Below are 12979 nucleotides of genomic sequence, written 5' to 3'. Positions count from 1 at the left end.
TTTTTATCAAATTACCCTAGACATTTTTCACAGAATTAGAACAAATAATCCTAAAATTTATATGGAATCACAAAAGACCCAGAATTGTCAAAGCAATACTGAAGAAAAAGAATGAAGCTGGAGGAAGAACCCTCTCAGACTTCAGACAATACTATAGAGCTACAATCATCATAACATTATGGTATTGGCACAAAAACAGACATATGAGTCAATAGAACAAAATAGAAAGTGAAACCATACACCTATGGTCAATTAATCTTCAACAAAGGAGGCAAGAATATACAACAGAGAAAAGACAGTCTCTTCAGCAAGTGGTGTTGCAAAAGCTGGACAGCCACATATGAATCAATGAAGTTAGAACACTCCCTCACATCATTTACAAAAATAAATTCAAAATGGCTTAAAAAATTAAACATAAGACAAGATACCATAAATATCCCAGAAAAGAACATAGGTAAAACATCTCTGACATAAATCATAGCAATGTTTTCCAAGGTCAGTCTACCAAAGCAATAGAAATAAAAGCAAAAATAAACAAATGGGACTTTTAAACTTAGAAGCTTTTGCACAGCAAAGGAAACCATAAACAAAACGAAAAGACAACCTACAGAATGGGAGAAAATATTTCCAAACAATGCAACTGACAAGAGCTTAGCTTCCAGAATATACAAACAGCTCATATAACTCAATAACAAAAACAAACACCACAATCCAAAAGTGGGCAGAAGACCTAAACAGACATGTCTCTAATGAAGACATACAGATGGCCAATAGCACATGAAAAGATGCTCAACATTGCTAATTATTAGAGAAATGCAAATCAAAACTACAATGAGGTATCACCTCACACCAGTCAGAATGACCATTATTAAAATGTCCACAAACAATAAATGTGAGAGAGGGTGTGGAGAAAAGGGAACCCTTCTACACTGTTGGCGGGAATGTAATTTGGTGCAGCCAATATGGAAAACCATATGGAGATTCCTTAAAAAACTGAAAATAGAGTTACTATATGATCCAGCAATCCCACTCCTGAGCATATAACCAGAGGGAACTCCAATTCAAAAAGATACATGCACCCCAATGTTCATAGAAGCACTATTTACAATAACCAAAACATGGAAGCAACCTAAATGTCCATCCATAGATGATTGGATAAAGAAGTTGTGGTATATATTTACAATGGAATACTACTTGGCCATTAAAAAGAGTGAAATAATGCCACTTGCAGCAACATGGATGGACATAGAGATTATCAATACTAAGTGATATGTCAGACAGAAAAAGACAAATATCACATGATTATCACTTATATGTGTGGAATCTAAAAAATGAGACGAATGAACTTATTTACAAAACAGAAACAGACTCACAGACAGAAAACAAACTTATGGTAACCAAAGGGGAAAGAGGGGTGAGGGATAAATTAGGAGTTTGGTATTAGCAGATATAAACGCCTATACATAAAATAGATAAACAACAAGTCATATAGTATATCACAGGGAACTATATTCAATATCTTGTAATAACCTAAGAAGAATATGTATATGTATGACTGAATTACTGTGCTGTATACCAGAAAGTAACACAGCACTGTAAATCAACTATACTTCAATAAAAAAGAAAAAGAAAAAAAGAAGTGCAAATCTACTCCATTGAAAAGTATACACATTATTGAAAGAAATTAAAGAAAATCTAAATAAATGAAGAGACATCCCACATTGATGGATCAGAAGACTTTACTGTTAAGATATTTAGATTCAACACAATTCAACACAAATCAATAAGATCTATAGATTTGATACAATCTGTATCAAAATCACAATGGCAGCTAAGCATTTTGCAGAAATTAGTGAGGCGATCCTAAAATTCACATGGAAATGGAAGGGACTCAGCTTAGTCATAACAATCTTGAGAAAGAGCAAAGTTAAAAGACTCACACTTCAAATTTCAAAACTTAATTTCTGAATTAGTATTTTCATTTTCTTGAGGTATATACCCAGGAATGGAATTACTGGATCATATAGTAGTTCTAGTTTTAACTTTTTGAGGAACTTCCATGCTATTTTCCATAGTGGCTGTACCAATTTACATTAACACCCAAGGATGTAATGTACAGGGAATATAGCCAACATTTTTTTAAATTGAAGTATAGTCAGTTACAATGTGCCAATTTCTAGTGTACAGCATAATGTTTCAGTCATACATATACATACGTATATTCTTTTTCGTTATAGGTTACTACAAGATACTGAATGTAGTTCCCTGTGCTATACAGAAGAAATTTGTCTTTTATCTGTCTTATATATAGTAGTTCATATTTTAGAACAACTTTATGTGGCGTATAATCTAGAAAAATATTGAATCACTACACTTTACACCTGAAACTAATATAATACTGTTAGTCAACTATACTTCCAAAAAAAAAAACTTACTACAAAGCTACAGTAATCAAGACAGTGTGGACCTGACATAAGGATATGTGGTACACAGAAAAACAGCCTCTCCAGAGATGTCCATGCCCTAATCTCCTCAACCTGGGAATACATTACCTTACATGGCAAAAGACAATTTGCATATGTGATTAAATTAAGAATCTTGTGATGGGAAGAGCATCCTGGATTATACAAATGGGCCCACTGTAGTCACAAGGATCCTTACACGTGAAAGAGGACAGCAGAAGAGTATGAGTCGGAGGAGGTATGGTGATGGAAGTGGAGGTCTGAGCAATGTGATTACTGACTTGGAAGGTGGAAGAAGGCAGCAAGTGAAGGTGAAGGAATACATGCAGTCCCTAGAAGCTGGAAAAGGCAAGACTCTTCTAGAGCCTCCAGAAAGAACACAGCACTGGAAACAGGTTGGTTTTAGCCCAGTGAGGCCATTTCAAATTTCTGTCCTCCAGAACTGCAGAGCTGTAAGATTATAAATTGTGCTTTAAGTCATTAAGTTTGTGCTAAGTTTGTGGTTACAGCAAAAATAGGAAACTAATAAAATAAACAGATAAATGGAATAAATTGAGAGTCCAGAAATAAACCATATCAATTTATTTTCAGCAAGGTGCCAAGACAGTTCAATGGGGAAAGAATAGTATTTTCAAAAAATGGTTTTTGGGTATCTGAATATCCAAATACATAAGAATGAACTGAGATGCCTACCTCACTCAGACACACAGATTGACTCACAATATATCATTGACCTAAACATAAGAGCTAAAACTATAAAGCTCTTAGAAGAAAACAAAGGAATAAATTTTTGTGACCTTGAATTAATCAATAGTTTCTTAGATATGACATCAAAAGCACAAGAAACAAAAAAATCAGATTTAAAAAAATTTAAACCTTTTTTTATTCAGAGAATACAATCTAGAAAATAAAAAGACCACTCTTTTGATGACACAAAATACTTACAAGTCATAAATCTGATTAAGAATTTGTCGCCAGAATATGTAGAGAATTTCTAAAGTTCAAAAATAAAAAATAAATAACCATAATTTTAAAATGGGCAAAAGGCCTAAATAGACATTTTTTTCAAGATATATATAAATAGCAAAAAACCCCACATGAACTGGTGCCCAACACCATTAATCATTTAGGAAATGCAAATAAGAATCACAATGGGACACCACTTTACATACTCATTTAGGATAACTATAATCAAAAAGATAGACAGTAACAGCTGTTGGTGTGGATGTAAAGAAATTGGGATACTCATACACTATTGGTGGGACTGTGAAATGATGTAACCACTTTAGAAACCAGTTTGAGTGATCCTCAGAACATTAGACATAGAGTCTCCATATTACCCAGAAATTTCATTATTTCCTTATTCAGCAATCCATTTCCTTACGCAACAATAAAAAGAAACAATGTACTGAGACATGCCACAGTGATGAAAGATGAACCTTGAAAACATGCTAACTGAAAGTAAGCCACTCACAAAAGACTACGTATTATATGATTCCATTTGGCAAATCTCGAAGGACCTGAGAAAGGAAGCTTATGAAAGCTATATGTAAAAATTATGGACAGTGTTAAGTTCATAAAATTGAGCAAGACCAAATTGCACTGATGTATGGCTTAAACTACTAGCCTTCAACCATTCACGTAGAGATCTCAAGAACAGGGATTTGGGTTCTGATTTTGGATTGAGTTACTAATTAGTATGGTGGAAGGATAGGGACACATGGGAATTAGGTACTCAGAGGGAAAATAGGTCATATGCTATTCCCTCCAAGGAGTGAGACTGAGTAAGAAAAGTGAAGTGCCCTGGAGAAGGTTGGATGATGGGAAAGAATGGGAGAAATTAAAGACTAGCGTGTCCTATGAGCAGCTATAGTAGTAGCAAGTGTAAGGAAGCTTAACAGGTAAGAGATCTTTGGTCAGGGTGAGATAAATGAAATTATAATTTTCAAATATCCGTCTATTGAAAAAAATTTATGTTGTAGTTATAGGAATGAGTGGCTCCAAAATATCAGATAAAATTAACTGGAGAAAAGGAAGACCAGAATTTTAAAACCTGATTGTTTTTTACAAGTGAACTGAAACATTCAACTCTGGCAGGAGATGAGTAGAGAGGACAATCATGAATGTTGTCTCAAAAGTTGTCAAAGACTTCAATGACTGAAGGGAAATGATTAGGAAATCGGTAAATAACATCAATAAGGAAGGTGAGGAGAATGGTACAGCCTGCTGGTATGAGACTCAAAAGGAAATGTGCTTTTACCAAAAGACTGGAAGGGAGATGCTCTGACAGCTGCAGTGAGGAGGCAGGTGGTTTACAGAAGGGCAGTGAGAGCTCTATTTGAGGCATGGGAACTCTCATAGTGTTTTAAACCTGCACAGAGCCTTATTATGAAGAGAAACATCTCACAGTTTTTAAAAAATGTTTACTTGAAGAGTTTGTAGAATTTTGATAGGGAAAAAATTGTTAGTGAGTATAACCCGAAAAAATCAGACTTGGAAATGAGAAGCAGTCTTTTGTTTTTGTTTTGTTTTGTTTTGTTTAGAAAATAGTGAGGGGAACAACAAGATCAGAGTGGATCTTTTATTAGTGATAAACTTGATTGAATAAATTGGGTGAAGCCAGATTTTGTAGATCTTTGCTTTGAAGGCTAATAAGTTTTATTTTATCCTGAGGTCAAAATAGTCATCGAAGATTTTTATCAGGGAGGTAATGTACTGAAACTAGTGTTGAAACTTGGTTTGAATGGAAAGGAGGTATGAACAAGCCACTTCACTGGTTTCCAAATCTGTTCAACCAGAACAAACCTAAAACATCAAAATATTCACTAAAATAAACTAACACTGCTTTTGACTCATTCATTCATCTGGTTACCATCTATTGGGCACCTACTGTGTGCAAAGTTATCTGCTCAATTCATTTTTCCGTTACCAGGCAAATTACTGGTGACGTATAATTTCACTGTTCCTTAACTGAGAGTCATCAAATCCTAGTCTCAACACTCTAGGTGAGAACTGTGGAAGAACCTCTCTATATTTATGGCAGTCATTTTTAAAATTGAGTAATAATGGGTAACTGTTAATGGGCATCAACTGCCTTTGTTCACAGAAAACAAATTGAAGATGACAGTAGCATCTCATTGTAATCTTGTTCAGTGCATTTGTTTTCCTCATTCAATTTTCATCCCTTGATCAATTACAGAATTTACTCTAAGAAATGATGATCTGTAAAACCAAATCAAAAAGGCAAGTATGGGGATGTTCTTTAAAGCTCTTCTTACTCAAAACTCAGCAGATTTATTTTATTAAATAATTTTGCCCCTAGGGTAAAAGTGAGTATTGTTTTGTTCTTTGTCAGTATATAATTCTTCAGCAGAATCAAGCTGTTTCTGTAATTAAACAAGCAAAAGACATAAGCAATAGAATGAAGAAATTATATTTTAGAATAGAAACTGGTAAGTGACTTAGAATTCTTAGGTATTCTAATCATCAACTACGAAAGATTCATAGGTTTACAGAGTCAAATGGATTCAGTTAGAAATCAAAGATCTGGCCTCCAGCCTAACAACTGGAGCATTAAAAAGAATTCTGATGACTTTATAAATTGTAAATATATCTGCTTTCCATAATTCCCGTACTCCATTCTCATGAAACTTTAAATAAATATTTTAGTCTAGCAAAATCCACTAGAAAAAATCATAAGCTAATATTCAATTAGATTCTAATTAGATCCCAAGATTCAAGATGAGTTTTTGCTTCAAAGTACATTTCCCATCCAAAAATAGAGTTTTCCTTTAAGGGGTCTTCTCCCACCTGGACAGCAGTTGGTATTCTAGTGTAAATCTCTTGCTACAGAAATCTTAAGTGCTATTTCATTCTCCTTTACCTCATCCTCAAGCAGGAAAATCTACTCTGACTCCAAAGGTCAGGAAACAGAGAGAACTACATTGGATGCAGTCAACTTAACTTCATGACTGCATCTGTTATTTAATAGCCAATACTGACTTCATCATCCACTGTAGTTCTTGACCCAGAATGGCTCTCTAGATACTCACAATTGTGTTTCTAGTATCTGTTTTAGGATGCAAATGAAAAAGACAATGAACACTTGATCATATGGCATGGTAAAGGAATGGGATGTTTCACTTAATTAAATGACTAAGCTAACACAGCACTGCAATATGTACTAATAAGTGCAATGACATAGAATATATGCTAAAAATTAATACTGATCTAAAGATTTAAAGGGCATTTAAGAATCTTTCAATACATAATACAGTTATTGGACAAATCATTAATCACTTAAAGATAGACTGCAAGATCAAAAGAAAGAGAAAACCTTTTACTACTGTGTTTGCCTACTGCTGACAAGGCAAATTTCTGAGCAACAACTAGAACTTGTGAGGGCAGAGTACACGCAAGTATATCAGTGTGATTGGAGTAAAGGCCAGAAGGTTGGATATCATTGTGGATAAATGATTAAAGTACAGCCAAAACATTATTGGCCTTGCCTCTACTTACTTCAAGAAAGACCCTAACTCCTTCCTTCCAGGGAGACTCCTGAAGATTCCAGGAGGTACATCCAAGAAATACAGGTTGATATTCAATATTATGACTTCTCTGCTTGTGACAGTTGTCACGGCCCTTCCTTTAAGTGTAAGATTTTTTTCCTCCCAATGTTTCTCTAGGTTAAGGTAAAATACGGAGTAGTAACTGCTTGATTCCTTTGCCAGCTTTCTCAAAGCCTCTAAAAGATTTCCTCATTCTATGGTGTCAGATGCTCGTAAATGATCCTCAAATCAAACAAGCGCCATAAGCTATATAGTGATTGGGGTATGGCACCCTCCTGCATTGCTGAGATGGAACCAGGTCTTGTCACGCCTTCTCTAAGACCAGTGCAGTGAGTTGCACTGACCTGCTAGGTTTCTCTTCACAAGAGAACAAATGCCTTATGTACTTGGAAACCATGGTGACTGAGTTCTGGAGAAGGGTCACACTTAAGAAAAATTAGTCCTAACTCTAAGAAATTTAGAAACAACTTCAAAAATTTTAAATTAAGACTATACCCAAACATATAGTACATGTATTAAAATTCTTTTCATTTTCCTCTTTAATTCTCTGCCGTAAATTTTCCAGAGGCTAAAACTCCCCCAATATGGAAAATTTATCTGCTCCATTTCTTCTCCACTATCATATCTCCACTGTTCATGCCCATAGACAATCTTTATTCATCATGTGCCCACTAAATGTGGCACTCCCCTCCCACACAGCCTATTAAACATGCACTTGGGCCTCCATTAGCACAGTTCTCTTGAGAATAAGTCACAATTTCAACCCCAGTCAACCCTCTCTTCTCTCCATCCTAGAATCTGAACAATCACAGCTTAATATTATTTCAATAATTGGATATATTAGTAATACACTCAATGTGGCAGACTTTGGCCACATTGATGAACATAACCTTTCATACTCATTACTAGGAATCCAAGCTTTTCCAAAATGATTGAATCAATAATTGGTGTGATCACATATTCAGGAATAACAACATGTGCCTATATCCACTTTACCACAACTGCTTTTTAATGCTAACTCAGAAGCCACAGGAAAAGGAATTTATCTGAAACCTGCTTCATTTAAAACATCTTTTAAAAACTCTTTAAAATGTCCCTTTTCAAGATGTATAGGGAAGGGGAAGGGGGTCATTTAATCTGCGGCATGAAGAATTTGTCCTGCTGAGAAGATGAAAACGATCTCTGCTTTTCTCAGTATCGTCCATGCATGCAGCTGACTGGCCATCTCCCTCAAAGTAGTTGATTTGCATGATGAAGTACTTACTTGGCTTTGGTGGGGTTTTTTGAAACTCAAAGGATTTCTTATGTTGAAAAGCTATTTTGTTTGCTTTTGAGTGGAATGCATTTATTTGAGGGATGTAAACTTCTGGGAATTGTGGTAAGTTTGAAATCTTAATTCTGCTACATGCTCTTCAATGGGTTGTTTAGTTGGATGATTATATTTAGTTTGAGAGTTAATCACCTCAATTGTAACAATTTTTTGAGTACTAATTTCAAATCTAAACTGTTGGTGCATAGTCCAGATATCTGAACACCTCAGGGACTGCACATAGGGTAATTAGTACGGATTCCTTTTTAGGGATGGGATAGTTTCATTTCTTGCTTGAAGCTATTCATTGGCAGTCATTAGATCCATGGGAATGATGTCTGTGTACATTTTAATTTTTATCAAATGCTTTTATGTCATTTATTTTAAGATTTCTCATTACATTGCTAACAATATAATAGTTCAATATAATTGTAAATATTTTGATGATATCCAAATAGAGAACAGATTCTTTACTATGTTATTCAGCAAGAGCAGCTGATTAATGAGTTGGTTTAAGATTTCAGAGAATGATCTTGATGAGCTCAACTTTATCATTTAATATTTATTTCAAGAAAGAGAATGATAACAAAGTATTTTAGTTGTCTTTGGAATTTTTTACTATAGTATTTGTTGCACTAGATTCACTTTTTAAAGAACATCTGATTTTCAAAAGTAAAAGTGAACCTTTATTTAGTCATGTGTTGAAGCGGAGAAGGGAAGTGCTGGCAGGTGACGGGCACGGAATATTCTGAGCTGAATCCTGAACTGTTTGTTTAACCAGAGGCTATTGATTCCTTGAGAGTCTATCAGAACCTTTTCATGTGTCTTGCCTCTTGGATGTATCTCTACCTTCCAACTGTACCCAGGGTCTGCAGCTCATAAACAAGAAGTCTAGGGAAGAGTGTTCAGAAATAAGGATAAAAAACTGACCTGGACCTGGACCAAACTTGATACTAAAGGATGGCATCTGTGGCCTGGAATAGGCAGATCCTAAACACTGAACCTCATCCACCACTTTTGCATCAACGGCCATAAAAGATCTTCCTATAATTTCCTTAGATCAGCATTTCTTCTTGCTTTAGAAGAGTTTAGTATTATCTGCAGATTTGAGATCTTATTGTTAACATATTTTGCAGTTGTTCCAGCACTGTTTATTGAAAAATCAACCATTGTTCAGGGATCTGTGATGAAATCTGTTCCATATTAGCATAGGATTCTTTGGGAGCTCTCTATTCTGTCCTGTTGGTTAATTGTCTCTTCCTGGGACAGTGCTACACTATCTTAATTATTGTTACTGGATAATATGGATAATAACTTATAGTACATGATAGAGCAAGTCTTCTTGCCTTGTTATACTTCTTAAGCACTGTCTTGACTATTCTTGGGCCTTTTTTCTTCCATACAAATTATAGAATCAATGTGTCAAATATTTGAAGTACAATTGCACTTGTATATTAGTTTAAACCTTTGGCATTGACATTAAACTGTTTTTAGCTGACAAAGGTGACACATGGTTCTACCTAACAGACTGAAAGTGAAAGAAGTAACAGCCTTCTGATAAAGTCTGTACTCATGAACATGATGTATGCTATGGTCTGAAAGTTTGTGTCCCTCCCAAAATGCATATGTTGAAATCTTAGGAAGTGGGGCCTTTGGTTGGACAAGGTTGGAACCCTCATAAATGGGATTAGTGCCTTATGGAATAAACCTCACAGAGATCCTTAGGCCCTTCCACCACATGAGGACACAGTGAGAAGGCAAATCAGGAAGAGTAACCTTGCCAGAACACAATCATGTTGACTCCTTGATCTTGGACTCCCAGCCTGCAGAACTATGAGAAATAAGTTTCTGTTGTTTATAAGCTGATCAGTCTATGGATAAGTTACACAGTCTATTCTGTTATAGTAGTCCAAACAAAGACATGCATCTGTCCATTTACTTGGGTCTTCTTTAGTATATTTTCAAGAAACTCCTAATTTTTCCATGCAGGACTTGAACATACAAGATTTACTCTTAGACATCTTTTTCTTTTTTTCTTGTTGCTGTTGTAAATGGTATCTTTTTCTTATTACAGTTTCAGTTTATGCATATGTATAAAAATGCAAATTGATATTTGAATGCTGGCCTTCTAATCACTTCTTAACCACTTAATGTTTATAATAATTAATCTGCAAATCATTTGTGGCTTTCTCTACAGATAATTACATCATCTATGAAAAAAATATATCATTTATCTTTGATGTAAAAATTGATACATGATTTGGGGGGAGGAGGAGAGATTACTATTCCTGGTAAATTGATGTGACATTTTATCTTAAATTAGAAGCCCAGAGGTTTGAGGGTTGTTTTTGTTTTTTCATTTACAATCAACCTTTTTAATGCAAATGCCTGACTTTTACAAACCAGAAACTTTATGATTCATTTTTAACCCAATCTGATCATCTCTGCATATCATCAGGCAGGTTTAATTGTTTACAGTTCTCTTTGGATTTATTTTGACCATCTATTTTAAATATTTAACTTTTGTCTTTATCCATTTATTACTTTTATTGGTTTCATCCAATTTTCTTCATTTTATTTTTTCTGCTCTATATTTTGAAGTTACATATTTTTATTTCTACTAAATCAGCATTTCTATTGGATTCATCCAATTTTCTTTCATCTACTTTATTCCTAGTGGTTCTGAGTCACATACCTTCTTCCATTCAATGCAAGGCCCTTGGAATGTTTTATTTTAATCATTGCCTCCCAAATTTCATATTATTGTCATTTAGTATTTTAGTTCCATGTTTTAAAATCTCCCCACTAGTTAGACATTATTTTATTATATTCTTGTCAATGTTTACTTGGATTATAAATTTCTTTACATGACATGGTTCTTAGTATTCTACTTCTTTATTGATTTCATTCAGAATGAAGATACTTTAGTAGATTTTCAGAAGGTCTACTACAAACCTTCTCATAAAATTAAATGTGCTTATTTTGCTCCCAGTCTTGAATGATAGTTCGTATGGTTGAGAATTCTAGCTTCATGGTTGCTTCACCTCAGGACTTCAGACATGTAATTGAATGCTCATCTAATGACCATTGTTAGTATTGTTAATGAGAAATCTGTTGTCAGACTAATTGTATTCTTTCTAGAAGAAGTCTCTTTATCTCTCTGGATTTTGTTTGGGGTTTCCTGTTTTTGTTTTGCTATTTTTGTTTTACCATAATGCGTCATAGTGTGGGTTTGCATTTTTGTTTGTCTGTTTATATTTTGGGTTTTGTTTTGTTTTTGCTGCTGAAGGCTCATTATGGTTTTTGAACTTGAGAATTCATGCCTTTCTTCAATTCTGAAAACTTACCAGCCATTACTTCATGGAGAACTTTTCTTCCCCTAAATCCTTTATTTTCTCTTTATGAAATACATCATTGTATTTATTTATTCCATATTTTTAGTATTTTAACATCTCTCATATTTAAAATCATTTCTTTGTAATGCATTCTGGGCAGTTTACTCAGCTGCATCTTTCAGTTCTCTGATTCGCATTTTAATTGACATTAATTTGCTATTGACCTCATCCACTGAACTTATTTTTTATAATTGTATTTTCTATATCTAGAGGTTCAATTTGGTTCTCCTTCAAAACAGTGTGATTTTTTCAAGCAGCCCTGATGTTTTATTATTTTTTATATTTTCCTTTATCACTTTTATCATTTTAAACATATTTACTTTCTAGTCTTTTTCAGATTGTTTTTTGGTCTTCAATTTGGGGATGGCTAATCCTTTTGAGAATAATGTCTGCTAACTCTATTTCACAGCGTATCTTTTCTCAAGCTCTTTGAAACACTCTTATTATGAGCTTATGTTCAGTGGTCCTTGTTTGTCCTGTGGTAGTTGTATTTTTCATATCTTTTCATAACTATATTGTAAGCTCCTTAAATATAGATATTTTATGTCATAGACCTTCTCATTTCTATGCACCTAATAGGTAGTAAATATTTAAATGAATTAGTGCTCTGAATTTTACCTCTCAAACCAGACTGCAAATTTACTGAGGAAAGATATATTTTTTGTTCCTTTGATTCCTTCTCAGACCTTTCCCACCTCAAAATCTCTTCACTGAGTATTATCAGCAAGTTATTGAAAATATTTATAAAATGTGTAGATCAATAAATAAATGAGTTTGTTAAATTATCTAATGCAGAAGAATAAGAATAACTCTTGGGGACACAAATCCTTCCTCAGAAGCCAATTAAAAAGTGCTAAAGGGGATCTGATAAAATTTACGGCAACGAAGTATGGCTGCCACCTGTTTTCAATTATACATTATTATCTTACAATTCTGTCCCAATTGGGTATTTTACAGTTTCAGCTTCTTTATAATAGAAACTGTATGTAAACATAACTACGGTTTTTCATTTTTATTTTTTTGCACATTAGTGCATAGCTGCCATGTCAACAGTTGAAAATACTGTTAACAAAGAAGTATACCAGTCCTGGGGGGATCTCTCCCAAGGAGAATAATAAAATGTGAGAAAAGCACTTTTTTTAAGTTAAAAACCATCACCTCATTTGGTCTCCATATTTCTGAATATAAAGGAGTTATAAGATCTTAAGAATCAAAGACTTATCCATTCAGAAACTTGTATTATGC

Source organism: Camelus dromedarius, chromosome 1, assembly GCF_036321535.1.
Source record: "Camelus dromedarius isolate mCamDro1 chromosome 1, mCamDro1.pat, whole genome shotgun sequence".
Lineage (NCBI taxonomy): Eukaryota > Metazoa > Chordata > Mammalia > Artiodactyla > Camelidae > Camelus > Camelus dromedarius.
Note: the sequence above shows the minus strand (reverse complement) of the source record.